The sequence below is a fragment of the Schistocerca serialis genome, chromosome 2, assembly GCF_023864345.2.
Source record: "Schistocerca serialis cubense isolate TAMUIC-IGC-003099 chromosome 2, iqSchSeri2.2, whole genome shotgun sequence".
Lineage (NCBI taxonomy): Eukaryota > Metazoa > Arthropoda > Insecta > Orthoptera > Acrididae > Schistocerca > Schistocerca serialis.
This window is the reverse complement of record NC_064639.1, coordinates 257,515,853-257,530,191: the sequence shown is the minus strand read 5'-3', so window position 1 is coordinate 257,530,191 and position 14,339 is coordinate 257,515,853.

Sequence of the window (14,339 nt, the reverse complement as noted above, 5' to 3'; positions counted from 1 at the left end):
AATTTTTCCAGCATGATCTGTGAACAGAATAAGTCACGAATGTAATTATAAAGGACGTTCACTCTAGTGATTAGTTATAACTAACGTATTGCTTTGCAATTCACTCCTGCAAAATTCAAATAAACTGAAGAGGGTAAAACTGCACATCACTAAACTCTGACTTGCCTTAATTAAACACGAATTTCCAGCTGGACTCTTAAGCTATTACTGTAGTGCGTATCACAGATTATTTTGATGCATTTTTTATGACGGCTAATGAGACTGAATTTCTATTTCAACTGTACTTAGAAAGAAAACGAACTGTACGAAAAAGCTGCGCCGTTCTGGCTTCAGGTGGGCCAAGCAACTGTTGTATCATCCTCGGCCAAAAGAGTCACTTAGACGGAACGTGGGGTCTGCTGGCCGTTGTCGACATTGCAGACCTCGGAGACGCTACCTCTCATTCAAGTACGTTCTCACTTGTCTTCACGAGGCTGAATTGACCTGCTGCAGTCCTCTCACCAAGGGAAAATCCTTAGCAGCACCGGGAATTGATGATGGGTCCTATGTATGAGAAAGCCACTCACCATTCACTCAGATTAATTTCATTCAGAGTTTTATATTATTTTTGTATCATTTAGTGTTGTGTACCTCAGTATCGGTAACTGGCACTCGGTTATTACCGTGATTTGAATCAACAGTTGTATCACAAGGTCAACATTATTTGGAAACATGCGATGTATTTGCTAGTGGTGGCTTCGTTCTGAGCGTAGAAGTATCTTTCGGCAGCGGTGGGAGGCGGCGGCCGGGCTTTCGCGCTGTAGGTATTGGTGGGCTGCGATCCTGTAATAAAACCCGGAGGAGCAGGAGGAGGCGTAGAGGGCTTTGGAAGAATTCTGGACTCTACGGCGACAGCGGACAATTGACGAACCGAGCCTCGGACTCGCCGGGGCTGGTGCCTAGCCGAGACCGTAGAGGCCGGTTGACTACCATTACCTGGAACCCACTTGCTAAATAGCAGCGGTTGTACCTGTGGGAACGACGGAGCTAGAAGCTTTTGATGTTGACCGGCTAACGACTCTGTACCGCCAAGATCAGACTCCTAGTCCCCACATTTTTAATTTACACTACTGGCCATTAAAATTACTACACCAAGAAGAAATGCAGATGATAAATGGGTATTCATTGGACAAATATATTATACTAGAACTGACATGTGATAACATTTTCACGCAATTTCGGTACATACATCCTGAGAAGTCCGTACCCAGAACATCCACCTCTGGCCGTAACAACGGCCTTGATACGCCTGGGCATTAAGTCAAACAGAGCTTGGATGGCGTGTACAGGTACAGCTGCCCATGCAGCTTCAACACAATACCACAGTTCATCAAGAGTAGTGACTGGCGTATTGTGACGAGCCAGTTGCTCGGCCACCATTGACCAGACGTTTTCAATTGGTGAGAGATCTGGAGAACGTGCTGGCAGTATGGCAGCAGTCGAACATTTCCTGTGTCCAGAAAGGCCCGTACAGGATCTGCAACATGCGGTCGTGCATTATCCTGCTGAAATGTAGGGTTTCGCAGGGTTCGAATGAAGGGTAGAGCCACGGGTCGTAACACATCTGAAATGTAGCGTCCACTGTTCAAAGTGCCGCCAATGCGAACAAGAGGTGACCGAGACTTGTAACCAATGGCACCCCATACCATCACGCCGGGTGATACGCCAGTATGGCGGTGACGAATACACGCTTCCAATGTGCGTTCACCGCGATGACGCCAAACAGGGATGCGACCATCATGATGCTGTAAACAGAACCTGAATTCATCCGAAAAAATTACGCTTTGCCATTCGAGCACCCAGGTTCGTCGTTGAGTACACCATCGCAGGCGCTCCTGTCTGTGATGCAGCGTCAAGGGTAACCGCAGCCATGGTCTCCGAGCTGATAGTCCATGCTGCTGCAAATGTCGTTGAACTGTTCGTGCAGATGGTTGTTGTCTTGGAAACGTCCCCATCTGTTGACTCAGGGATCGAGACGTGGCTGCACGATCCATTGCAGCCATGCGGATCAGATGCGTCATCTCGACTGATGGTGATACGAGGCCGTTGGGATCCAGCACGGCGTTCCGTATTAGCCTCCTGAACCCACCGATTCCATATTCTGCTAACAGTCATTGGACCTCGACCAGCGCGAGTAGCAATGTCGCGATACGATAAACCGCAATCGCGATAGGCTACAATCTGACCTTTATCAAAGTCGGAAACGTGATGGTACCCAATTCTCCTCCTTACACGAGGCCTCACAACAACGTTTCACCAGGCAACGCCGGTCAACTGCTGTTTGTGTATGAGAAATCGGTTGAAAACTTTCCTCATGTCAGCACGTTGTAGGTGTTGCCACCGGCGCCAACCTTGTGTGAATGCTCTGAGAAGCTAATCATTTGCATATGACAGCATCTTCTTCCAGTCGGTAAATTTCGCGTCTGTAGCACGTCATCTTCGTGGTGTAGAAATTTTAATGGCCAGTAGTGTATTTTCATCATGTGAGGCACCAGGCTACTATTGGTGGTATGTACTTTTCGACTGGACGAGCGCATTGTGACGTCAGCGTCACTGGGTTCGTTTCCGCACTGCTGGAGGGGACAGCGATACTATTGGTTCCAGTGTATTAGAGACATGTTGGTAGATGTTTGCGTTTCGAGGCGACATTTCGCCGCTCGAGCCGCCTAGCGCGCTCTCTTAACACTACATGGTATTTTGGTTCTGGCGCGAACACAGAAGTGTCGAGGTGCAGAGAGGCGCGCTGCGCTCTGAGGAGGACATTAGGTCGGAGACCACCGTAGCGAGGAGTTTGATTCTGGCGGCGATGGCCGTAGGTCGAGGTGCTGGTTTCGGACGCCACCCACTATTCCGATAGTCAGGTACAGGCGGCGTCTACCGTAGTGAGAGGTTCGACTTGCATGATTCGATGGAGAGCCGTCTTGCTGAGTGACTGCCGGGTCCGCCGTTACAGATTCTTCTCGCACCGCTCACATAGTCCTTCGACGCAGTCGTGCTGTCGCCTGCCTGCTCCAGACTACAGTTTTCAGTGAGATAACATCTACATCTAACTCCGCAAGCCACCTAATGGTGTGTGGCGGAGGGTACTTTCGGTACCACTATCTGATCCGTCCAACCCTATTGTCGGTAAGCCTCTGTTTTGGCTCTAATTTCTCGAATTTTCTTCTCCTGGTCAATTCGCGAGGTGTATGTGGGGGGAAGCAATATGTTGTCCGACTCCTCCTCAAAAGTGCTGTCCCGAAATTTCAATAGTAACTCCCTCCGTGAAGCACAACGCCTCTCTTGTAACTTCTGCCAGTGGAGTTTGCTTAGCATCTCCGTAACGCTCGCTCGCCAGCTAAACGATCCCGTGACGAAACGCGCCGCTCTTTGTTGGATCTTCTCTATCTCTTCCATCAGTCCTACCTGATAGCGATCCCAGATAGATGAACAATACTTAAGAATTGGGCGAACAAGCGCCTTATAAGCCACTTCTTTCGTAGATGAGTTACATTTCCGTAAGGTTCTTCCGATAAATCTGAGTCTGGCGTCTGCTTTTCCCACTATCTGTTTTATATGGTCATTCCGCTTATGGTCGCTCTGTACAGTTACGCGTGGATATTTTACGGCAAAGGCCGTCTCCAGCTGTGTGTCACCAATAGTGAAGCTGTACAGTAGTGGATTTCGTTTCCTATGTATGCGCAATATGCTATATTTATTTACGTTCAGGGTCAACTGCCATTGCCTGCACCAATCATCAACTCATTGGAGGTCGTTCTACAAATTCTTACTATCTTCTGGAGTTGCTATTTTGGTATAGACAACTACAACAACTGCGAATACTGTTAAGGAGCATCCGACGCTTTCTGCTAGATCATTTATATATATATTGTAAACAGCAACGGTCCTATCACACTTCCCTGTGGTGCTCCGGAGATTACCTATACATCTGATGATTTTGTTCCGTTAAGAGCGACGTGTTGACTTCTGTATGCAAGAAAGTCTTGAATCCAATCGCAAGTCTACTCCGTTACTCCGTAAGCTCGTACTTTTTTCATTAAACAGCAATGCGGAACGGAGTCAAATGCCTTACTGAAATCAAGGAACACGGCACCAATCTGAGCGGTGTTCACTACGCTGTGGATCTCATAGAGGAACAGAGCGAGCTGAGTTTCGCAGTATCTCTGTTTGCAGAATCCATGTTGATTTTTATAGAGGAGCTGTTCATTTTCCAAAAACGTCATAATTCTTGAGCATAAAACATGTTCCATAATTCTACAACACATTGACGTCAAGGATATAGGTCTATAAATGTGTGGATCTGTCTTACAGCCTTTCTTAAAAACAGGAATGACCTGCGCTTTTTTCCAGTCGTTAGGTACCTTTCGTTGCTCGAGCGATCTACGATAAATTACTGCTAGAAGGGGAACAAGTTCTTTTGCATAATCCTTATAGAATCTTATAGGTATCTCGTCTGGTCCTGACTCCTTTCCACTACTAAGCAACTGTAGCTGTTTTTCAATTCCGCGATCGGTTATCTCAATATCTGCCATTTCGACGTTCGTACTACGATTGAAAGGAGGAACAATGTTACGATCTTCCGCGGGGAAACAACTTCGGAAGACCAAATTCAGTATTTCGGCCTTCTCTCTATTATCTTCCATTTCGGTGCCGGTGTAATCGCTGAGAGAATGAATAGATGATTTGGACCCACTTACCGATTTTACATACGACGAAAATCTCTTAGGGTTTAGGTCGGTTGACAACGTCTTGCTTTCAAAATCATTGAACGCTTCTCTCATTGCTCATTTTCGCTTGGTTCAGCTTTTGTTTGTCAGCTAGGTTTTTACTTCTCTTGAATCTCTTTGTTCACGTAGCGCTTTTCTAACACGGCTATTAAACATAGTGGCTCTTTCGCATCCCTTAAAACCTTACTTGGAACATACTTGTCTAAGGCATATTGAATGATGCCTTTGAAATTTTTCCATTTGTTCTCCACGACTTCGTATTTATCGCCAAATATTTGATGCTGTCAGCTGAGATATTCTGAAATTTGTATCCTGTGACCATTGCTGAGCAAATATATCTTCCTAATTTTCTTAACGTTCCTTGTAGGACCCGACGTCATACATGCTGTTACAGCCTTATGATCACTGATACCTTCCTCTACGTTAACTGATTCGATAAGTTCAATTCTGTTTGTTGTCATGATGTATAAGACGTTACCCTCTCGAATTGGCTCTCTAACTACCTGCTCAAGGTAATTTCATACATCCATAACAATGCCACACGAATCCCTGTATCTGCCATCAGTTTTGATGTCATAACACTCCAAATCCATACATGGTAAGTTGAAGTCACCCCCTATTACAGCGGCATGATCGGGAAACTTACTAATGATATTCTGCAAGTTCTGTCTGAAGCACTCTACAACTACAGATCCAGACGCAGGTGGTCTATCAGCATTTTCTACCGTTCTTTGATACTCAGTTTCAGCCAGATTAATTCACATTCGGAATCCATGATAAACTCGCTAGATTTTATCGAACTTTTACTGCAATGAACACGCCGCCACCATTGGCGACTAACTTATCCTTACGATAAACATTCCAATCTGAACTTAGGATTTCGTTGTCATTGACGTCTGGTTTCAACCAGATTTCTGTTCCCAATACTATCTGTGCATTATAACCTTCAGTAAGCGCTACTAATTCTGGGACCTTTCCTTGGATGCTCCTGAAGGTTATTAAAATCATATTAATCTGTTCTATCTCTGATCTACGAGGATCAAGATTGTGTGAGGTCACTGTGGCTGATTTAACAGGTAAATCGTCTTTGTTCCCAAGGGGAGGGTTTTCTAACCTCAAAAATTCCCATGTGTATTCCGCTACCCTAGTAGCCGCTTCCTGCGTGTAGTGCACGCCTGACCTATTAAGGGGAAACCTACAATTCTGCACCCTATAGTGGAGGTTGAGAAACTCGCATCCGATACTGTCGCAGAGTCGTCTGAGCCTCTGAATTAGACCCTCCACTCTGGTCCAAACCTGAGGACCACTATCAACCCTGGGTACGATATTACAAACAGACAGCTTAGCCTGCACCCCTCGTGCGTTGCTAGTTGCGTTCACCAAATCAGCCAGCCGCCGAAAGGAGCCTTGGATGGCCTCCTCAGAACCCAAGCGGCCGGCGTCATTCGTGCCGACATGTGCCGCCACATGCAGTCGGTTGCACCCAGTGCGCACGACAGCCACCGGCAGGGCCTCCTCCACATCACGGATGAGACATCCCGGCGAACATACTGAATGCACACTGGAATTCCTTCCCGCCTTGCGTGCTATCTCCCCGAGAGGCTCCATCACCCGTCTAACATTAAAGCTCCCAATGAGAAGCATACGCACCCTCCGTACAGTGTGTTAACTGTAAGATGGCAGAATTGTGAGGGGAGTACGGGGAGAGGAGGAAGCAAGCATTGGCTGGCGAGGGGTGAGGAGCAGTTATTGGGGGGGGGGGGGGGGGGGGGACAAGGCACGCCTACCAGTTGCAGTGCTGGCACTACAAATTGAGCGTCATGCTTACACGAAAGCAGACGAAAGGCTTGGAAGTAAAACTCGCTTTAAATGTTATTCGTGAACGAAACTGAAATAGTCATGTAAATGTATGTATGTTTGTCTACTATGCGCTCACAAACCATTCATCTGATTGCAATGAAACTTTGGTGAGTTGTTCTCCGAACGCCCGAAAAGAGTAATGGTCAATGTTCCAACAGTTCGGTATTGCAGCATGCGTAGCGCAATTGATTAGGTAAAGGCTTGTCATGCAGCAGACCCGGGTCCGATTCCCCCTGCTCGCAATTTTTTTTTTCATTTTATATCATTCTTGATGAGCTCCCCTATGCAGTGACACCAACGACACTCTCTTCACGTAAGTCACCCTTCCTCTGCCAACATTTATTAAACGTTAAGTTATTATCGATCCACGGTTCATTGAGATAAACTATTTCTCTGCCTGCTTCCCTGAAGTTCTTCATGTCAACAATGAAAAGAGATCGCCAGTGCACAATGTCTGGACGTTCTAACAACACATTCCTATTTTTTTCCACCTTACGCCATATGAATCCCATAGACAAAAGTACTTTTCTCAGCGAGACAATACTCCACTTCCAGCCGATTTTGTCGTGCAAAACTGGAAGCAGTGTTCGCAGGCTCGGCACAATCTTCCGCACTGAATAAAATTCCGCTATCGCGTCGCGAATGACACAAAGCAATACGGTAGCAAGGAAAAATGAAATATAAGGTAATTTGGACGAAATAGGGGGTTCCTTTAAAGTGATCGCTGTTGTGGCGTAGCAAGACAGCCACGCCACGGAAGTAGCCGAAAGGCACGCGTTTAGCAGGCAAGTTATAGGTCTGTAAGAGGATACGTAATGAATGTTATAAAGAAAAGTATGTAGCTACAGTATTACTTAACTTTAATCCATCCTTGCTACATCGCTATTGACGATATAAGTGAGACTCCATAGATACATGCAGTGTTACTAATGGCGCCTTGCTAGGTCGTAGCCATTGACTTAGCTGAAGGCTATTCTAACTATTGGCTCGGCTAATGAGCAATGCTTCGTCCGTGTAGTCGCTAGCAAAGTCGTCCGTACAACTGGGGCGAGTGCTAGTACGTCTCTCGAGACCTGCCTTGTGGTGGCGCTCGGTCTGCGATCACACAGTGGCGACACGCGGGTCCGACATGTACTAATGGACCGCGGCCGATTTAAAGCTACCACCTAGCAAGTGTGGTGTCTCGCGGTGACACCACAATCGCGAACAAAGTATCTGCAATGGAAACTCACCTTTTCTTGCCAGGCGTTTGTGGTGATACGCCAGGATGATTCTTGGAAAACTGTTTGAATCTTCCAATGCTACGCATGCTTTGTCCTGTGTATGTAGCAGCTCTCACTGAAGATTTGTAAATGGGGTGAAGCAATTTTTTCTGCTCCCGTTCCCTTTCGCAGCATTCAATCACACGCAATATAATTTTGCCAGCATCGCTACGTAATACTGGTTTCTTTCTAACCGTAGGCCTACCGGTAGGGGTTGTTGGCGACTCCCGAGATGGGCCAGCAATTGCCTCTTCACTCATTTTGATAATGTTTAGCACAATTGCACAATAAAAACACGCAGCACAGTACAGCGCAAAACCATAACGAAGCAGACGACAGTGGCTACCTTGTACAACAAAGTCAGCTACGTAATGTTGGCAGCAGTGGAAAGTGCGTGCCTACCGAAGCCTTCCGACGTTTACCGACTTCTACCGATTCAGGACAAGGGAGAGGTCTGCCATCTAAAAGTTTACACCCTGTACTTGTACGGACCGAGCGGGCGTTCTAGTGTTTAGGAACTCTGGGCTACTAATCTGCGGCAGGTTTTCTATTGGATTCCGTTTCATTCAGGTTGGTCAGTTTCGCGCAACGTTTCGTTTTTGTCAGATCGTGTTTAATCTTGTGTAATAGCAGTCAGACTTATTTTTCGTGTTATCCATTTGTAATTCTTGGTGGGGAAGTTAGACATTTCTTGTCCTTTTCCCGTGCCAACCTTTGGAAAGAAAAACGGTATGAACTTGTGTACCAGCCCAATACGTAAAAATACTATTCACGAAATGAGGACCACAAACAATTATTAAACTTGCAAAAACAGTACTAAGGAGAGATACAGCGTGAAGCAAGCTGTGTAGAGTAGTATCATCTATAGTAGTTACAGTGGTACGTCTCTCTGTGAGGTGTCACCTGTTATCTCAGTCTGTAATTCGAGGACAGGAATAGGTAACTGGTGCAGGTCAGTGACCTTTTACGAGACTGCACTTACCACATGAAGAGCTGTTGGCAAGATTGCACATTGCTTTGCAGAAATAACCGAAGGTGTCGATCTTGAGACATCTAACTGGTTCGTTTTGTCGCAGAGTACTGCTACTACTACTACTGCTGCTGCTGTTGCTGCAACCTCACATTTAACAAAACTTCTTTCATTATGGCAGACTCGTTGACAACTCACTTATGGCGGGAGAACTGTATGGAAAGTAGCTTTAAGAGACTGTTCGCCCAAAAAGGTTCCCATCTTTGGAACACATCTGGCAGAATGGCACAGAAGAAGGAGGCGGCATAACTATAATTTGCTCTCATCCTGCACCATCAATGTTGGCTCTGCATAATGAGTACAGAAACTCATTTGAGAGCTAATACTTTCAATATTACTACTTGTGGACGAAACAGACATATGTAGAGGGATATCATTGGCACTGCTGTGACTAATGATCCGAGCGCGGTGGGCGTGTGTCCACATTTAGAGCAGAGTGGGGGGTCTGTGTGTGTACAGCGCTGTGTGCTCAGTGTCAGCGACACGCGCCTCCTGATGGAACGCTTGTCAGCCCCAGTCCACAGACAAAGACCTGATGTGGTCGCCAGCAAGGGCCGCCCGTGGCAACGCGTCGCGGCATTACATCGCATAAACGGGCATTTACTCGTGTAGACAACCGCTCTGTCTCGTTATGAAATGAAGAATGATGAAAGTCATAGACAGATTAGACACAGAGACCTCATCTCAGTTCAGCAGGCAGGAGGCATTAGTAAAAGGTTTTCTTTACACAAATATCTGGAGACCGAATACGGTATATCGAAGTATACTAACAAGGGAACCTCCCCATCGCACCCCCCTCAGATTTAGTTATAAGTTGGCACAGTGGATAGGCCTTGAAAAACTGAACACAGATCACTCGAGAAAACAGGAACAAGTTGTGTGGAACTATGAAAAAAATTAATAAAATATACAAACTGAGTAGTCCATGTGCAACATATGCAACATCAAGGAAAACGTGAGTTCCGGAGCGTCGTGGTCCCGTGGTTAGCGTGAGTAGATGCGGAACGAGAGGTCCTTGGTTCAAGTCTTCCCTCGACTGAAAATTTTACTTTCTTTATTTTCGCAAAGTTATGATCTGTCCGTCCGTTCATTGACGTCTCTGTTCACTGTAATAAGTTTAGTGTCTTTTTTTTTGCGACCGCACCGCAAAACCGTGCGATTAGTAGACGAAAGGACGTGCCTCTCCAGTGGGAACCGAAAACATTTGATCGCAAGGTCATAGGTCAACAGATTCCTCCACAGGAAAACACGTCTGATATATTCTATACGACACTGGTGACGGCATGTGCGTCACATGACAGGAATATGTTGTCGACCCACCTAACTTGTACACTTGGCGAATGGGTAAAAAGATTCTTCTACCTTGCCCGATTTAGGTTTTCTTGTGGATGTGATAACCACTCCCAAAAAAGTGATGAAAACATAAGATTTTGGCACATAAACTGCAACAAATGAATGCAACAGTTTATTTTGGAGAGCGAAGTTGATTATATAAAAAATTAAAATTATCACTCGAGGAAAGACTTGGACTAAGGACTTCCCACTCCACAGCTGCTCACGCTAACCACGGCACCACGGCGCTCCTGAGCTCACATTGTCCTTGATATTGCCTATCTTCGGCATGGACAACTCGGTTTGTATATTTTGCTTATTTTTTTCATAGTTCCACACAACTTCTTCCTGTTTTCTCGATTGATCTGTGTTCAGTTTTCAAGGCCAACTTATAACTAAATCTGAGGGGGGTGCGATGGGGAGGTTCCCTTGTAAGTAAACGTAATGATGACCTCCGTCTAAAGTCTTCATAGGAATTTAAAATTTCGGAAAACGATCTGTAAGTGGAGCACAGCGATCGTTATAAAATGCTAAAAATCAAATAAAAACAGTCTCGATCGCGTTTTCAGATTTTTTATTTGGTTGCAATCGGTTTCGGCCTTTTCCTCAGACCATCTTCCGGCTTTGTTTGCAAATTTCCCTAAATAAGTGGCTCATGTCTTGCCCCACACCAGCCAGCTCCGCATATAAGATAAGTTTCGACTAAATCGGCGATGACGAGTGGGCACTGTCCCCTTGGTAACGCCGTGCGGTGCGCAAGACAAATCACGTGACGTATTGCACCTTATAAATCTTCCGAAATGTTCGGTGGCGAGGTGTTTTTCACAAGATAATCGGTTTTTCCTAACACCGCTGGCAAAAGAAACTGAGAGGTTTTGCAGGAAGCAGCGCCCTACCGCAAGTGCTACGAATATGAGCAGAAAATGGCCAATTGAAGTACTTACATATTGCCCTAGAGACCGATTAGCCATCTTGTTCATCCTCTACGTTAATAACTTTCCAGCAACACAAAATACGACGTTAGCCACCTAGGACTGTGCGGCTGGTCCCGGCGGAGGTTCGAGTCCTCCATCGGGCATGGGTGTGTGTGTTTGTCCTTAGGATAATTTAGGTTAAGTAGTGTGTAGGCTTAGGGACTGATGACCTAAGCAGTTAAGTCCCATAAGATTTCACACACATTTAAACATTTTTGTTAGCCACCTACGTGGGTGACACAGTCATCCTTGTGCAAGGCTGGAAACCGTCGAACATAAATTCACGAATACTGACGGCACTCAGAACTACCGAGGCTTTATTGGAACGATGGTGTATTAAAGTCACCGCCGACAAGTGCGAAGCAGTTCTGGTCACACGCAGACCGAAGCTACTGAGCAAACATCAACACTGTAGACCGGTAACACTACATGCACTCCTAATACGTTTCTGAGAGGAAGTCAGATACCTCGGTATCTTGCTGGACTGGAAACTTACAAGGTGGGACCACATAGAATACGATGCCAACAACGCGCACGTGAGGCTCAAACAACTGTACCCAATGTTCAACAGGGAAAGTATACTAAATAGAAGTGTGTCGAGATCCATATACATGTCACTGATTAGACCTCTCATGACGCACGCAGCTCCCGTCTGGGGACACGAAGCTCCTACACGCCTGCGCCGCCTGCAGATCACACAGAACCAAGAGCTAGCATCATTAGCAACGCTCCGCGCTACACCCTCACCGTGGATCTTCACAAAGAACATCGCCTTGAAACCCTCAAGGAAGTATTCAAAACACTCGCCACACGACTATACAGGAACTCGAGACACTCGAACAATCCTTTCAGCCTTACTCTGGGAAACTATGATCACAACCATAGGTGGAAGCATAAGCGGCAAAAGACACTGCTAGCTAGGGCATAGCTACCTATGGCGAGCTAGCAAATACTCACAAGCAACAACATCGGCGAGCACCTCCACATCAGCAACATTGACTAGAGACGCCAGCTACTGCAGCAGGGAAGCCGACAAGCTCGCAAACCAAAGGCACAAACACACCGCTAACACTATCCTACACAGTGAATCCGATATATGACTTACCGGACACTAAACGATGATGAAATCAACTGTTACAGATATGCTGATGCTGACGGAAAAGCCAACACCGATACCAATCTTCACAATGTCAAAAGTATGCGCCTGCGTGATACTACTACTAACAAAGCCTACCATTACATGGCCTGTCGCAGGCAGCAAGAAAACCGCCACTGCTGTTACAACCCGACCCAGATATCGCAGAGGTTTTTCTTCCCTTGGTTCTTGCTTTTACATTTTTTTCTCTGCACGACAAACCGCCACCCTTCGTTCAACATTTGACCCACTCCATCTCCAGATGAGCTCGTATTAAAAGTTAATCATAACCAGAAGTACGCAAACATATCAATATCCCATCCTAGTGAAAACTAACTAGTATGCAGAGATGGCAATAGACCTTTTGTGTTGGCCATCATGCCGGTGCGGGCGTGGAGGGGTCCACCTCCACCCTACAAAAAAAAAAGTCTTGATGTTAAAATAATTTCGTGGAGCTGTTTTGGTAGTTCTGTCGGCCGGCAGTGCTCGCAAGAATACTACGTGATTCGTGGGCGCTGTGTGGAGTTAAAGTTACAAAATATTGCGGGTACGAAGTGAACGGTTCTCAGTAACAAGTAATGTTGTTTTGCTGTATTTTGTAAAGCAGGGAGCGATTTAATGAGTGTTACGTGAACAGAGATGTCGTATTAGGATCCGGAGACATGAGACAGCCGGAGGTGTTGATTGATAATAACGAGGCGGACGTGGCTAAGTCTTATAGAGAACAGTTTTGAACATGACTGTCTCTCAGCAAGTGATAATAAGTTTCAACTTAGGAATCACACAGACAAGCGCTTCCAAATAACGGTTTGGTACACTGACCTAGGTTTCGACACCTCCACGGACGTCTTCCATCACAATGAAATTTTAAGAAATTGTAAAATTACATTACGAGCAGACAATGGTCAAAGCTATGCTCAAGTCAAAAATTAAAATCACACGCATTCCAGCCTTTGGCTCATATGCCTTGCTAGGAACATCCTAGCAAGGTACAGGTGCCAAAGGCTGGAACGTATTCAATTTTAAATTTTGACTTGAGCATATCTGCTCTAAACATTGACCATTGCCTTCTCGAAATGTAATTTTACGGTTTCTTAAAATTTCATTATGATGAAGATATCCGTTGAGGTATCGAAACCTTGCTCAATGTATCAAACAATTATTTGCAACTGGTTAGGTGTGTGATTCCTATGTTGAGACAATAAACTTCTTTTGTTCCTGTGGAACCTTGTATTTTGTGTGTGTGTGTCCTTCTTCCTTTTAGACTGTCATCCACGTTTGTTTATGGAGGTGTTCTATAACGCAATTGTAGACGGACAGTGACTCTTCGTGGTGCTCGTTTTTCAATCCAGTGTTCGGATATGACACTCTTTTGAAAGTAGTTGGACTGCCACAGGACGCTGCTTAGCGCTATTGAAGAAGCGACTATTTTACCCCTGTCTCGCCGGTATAAGGGAGGTCGACGACCCTTATTTAGCATTATGGTATGTGTGTAGCAGTGAATAGAAATAATCCTGATGCGCCGCCAGATGTCTCGAATTTAGCTTAGGTCGATGGTTTACATCTCGTGATCGAGAGGTATTTCTTGCCATATCCTTCCTCGGACGGAACTTGTCTGTTTCTTGTCCAACCATCGAGTGGATTTTCCATGGTTTCCTTAATTCAATTAAGGAATCCGCCGCCGCGGTAGTTTTGAAAATAATAAGATCGATTTCTTTGCCCATCATTGTTGAGCTTGGACTCCATCTCTAATGGTCTAGTATTCGATGGAACGCTAAACCTTAATAACCGTCCTCCTTTTCAATTTCTAGGATGGAGCATCATACAGTATGGCCGAAATAAGGAAGATTCCAGCAGCACAGGTTTGTTCAATAAGAAATTCAAGTTTATATAAGTCACGATCACGAACAAAATAATGTACGGAAAAGAAGTGGAGGAAAGAACCAACATAAAAATGAAATCGCATCCTACAGATGGATC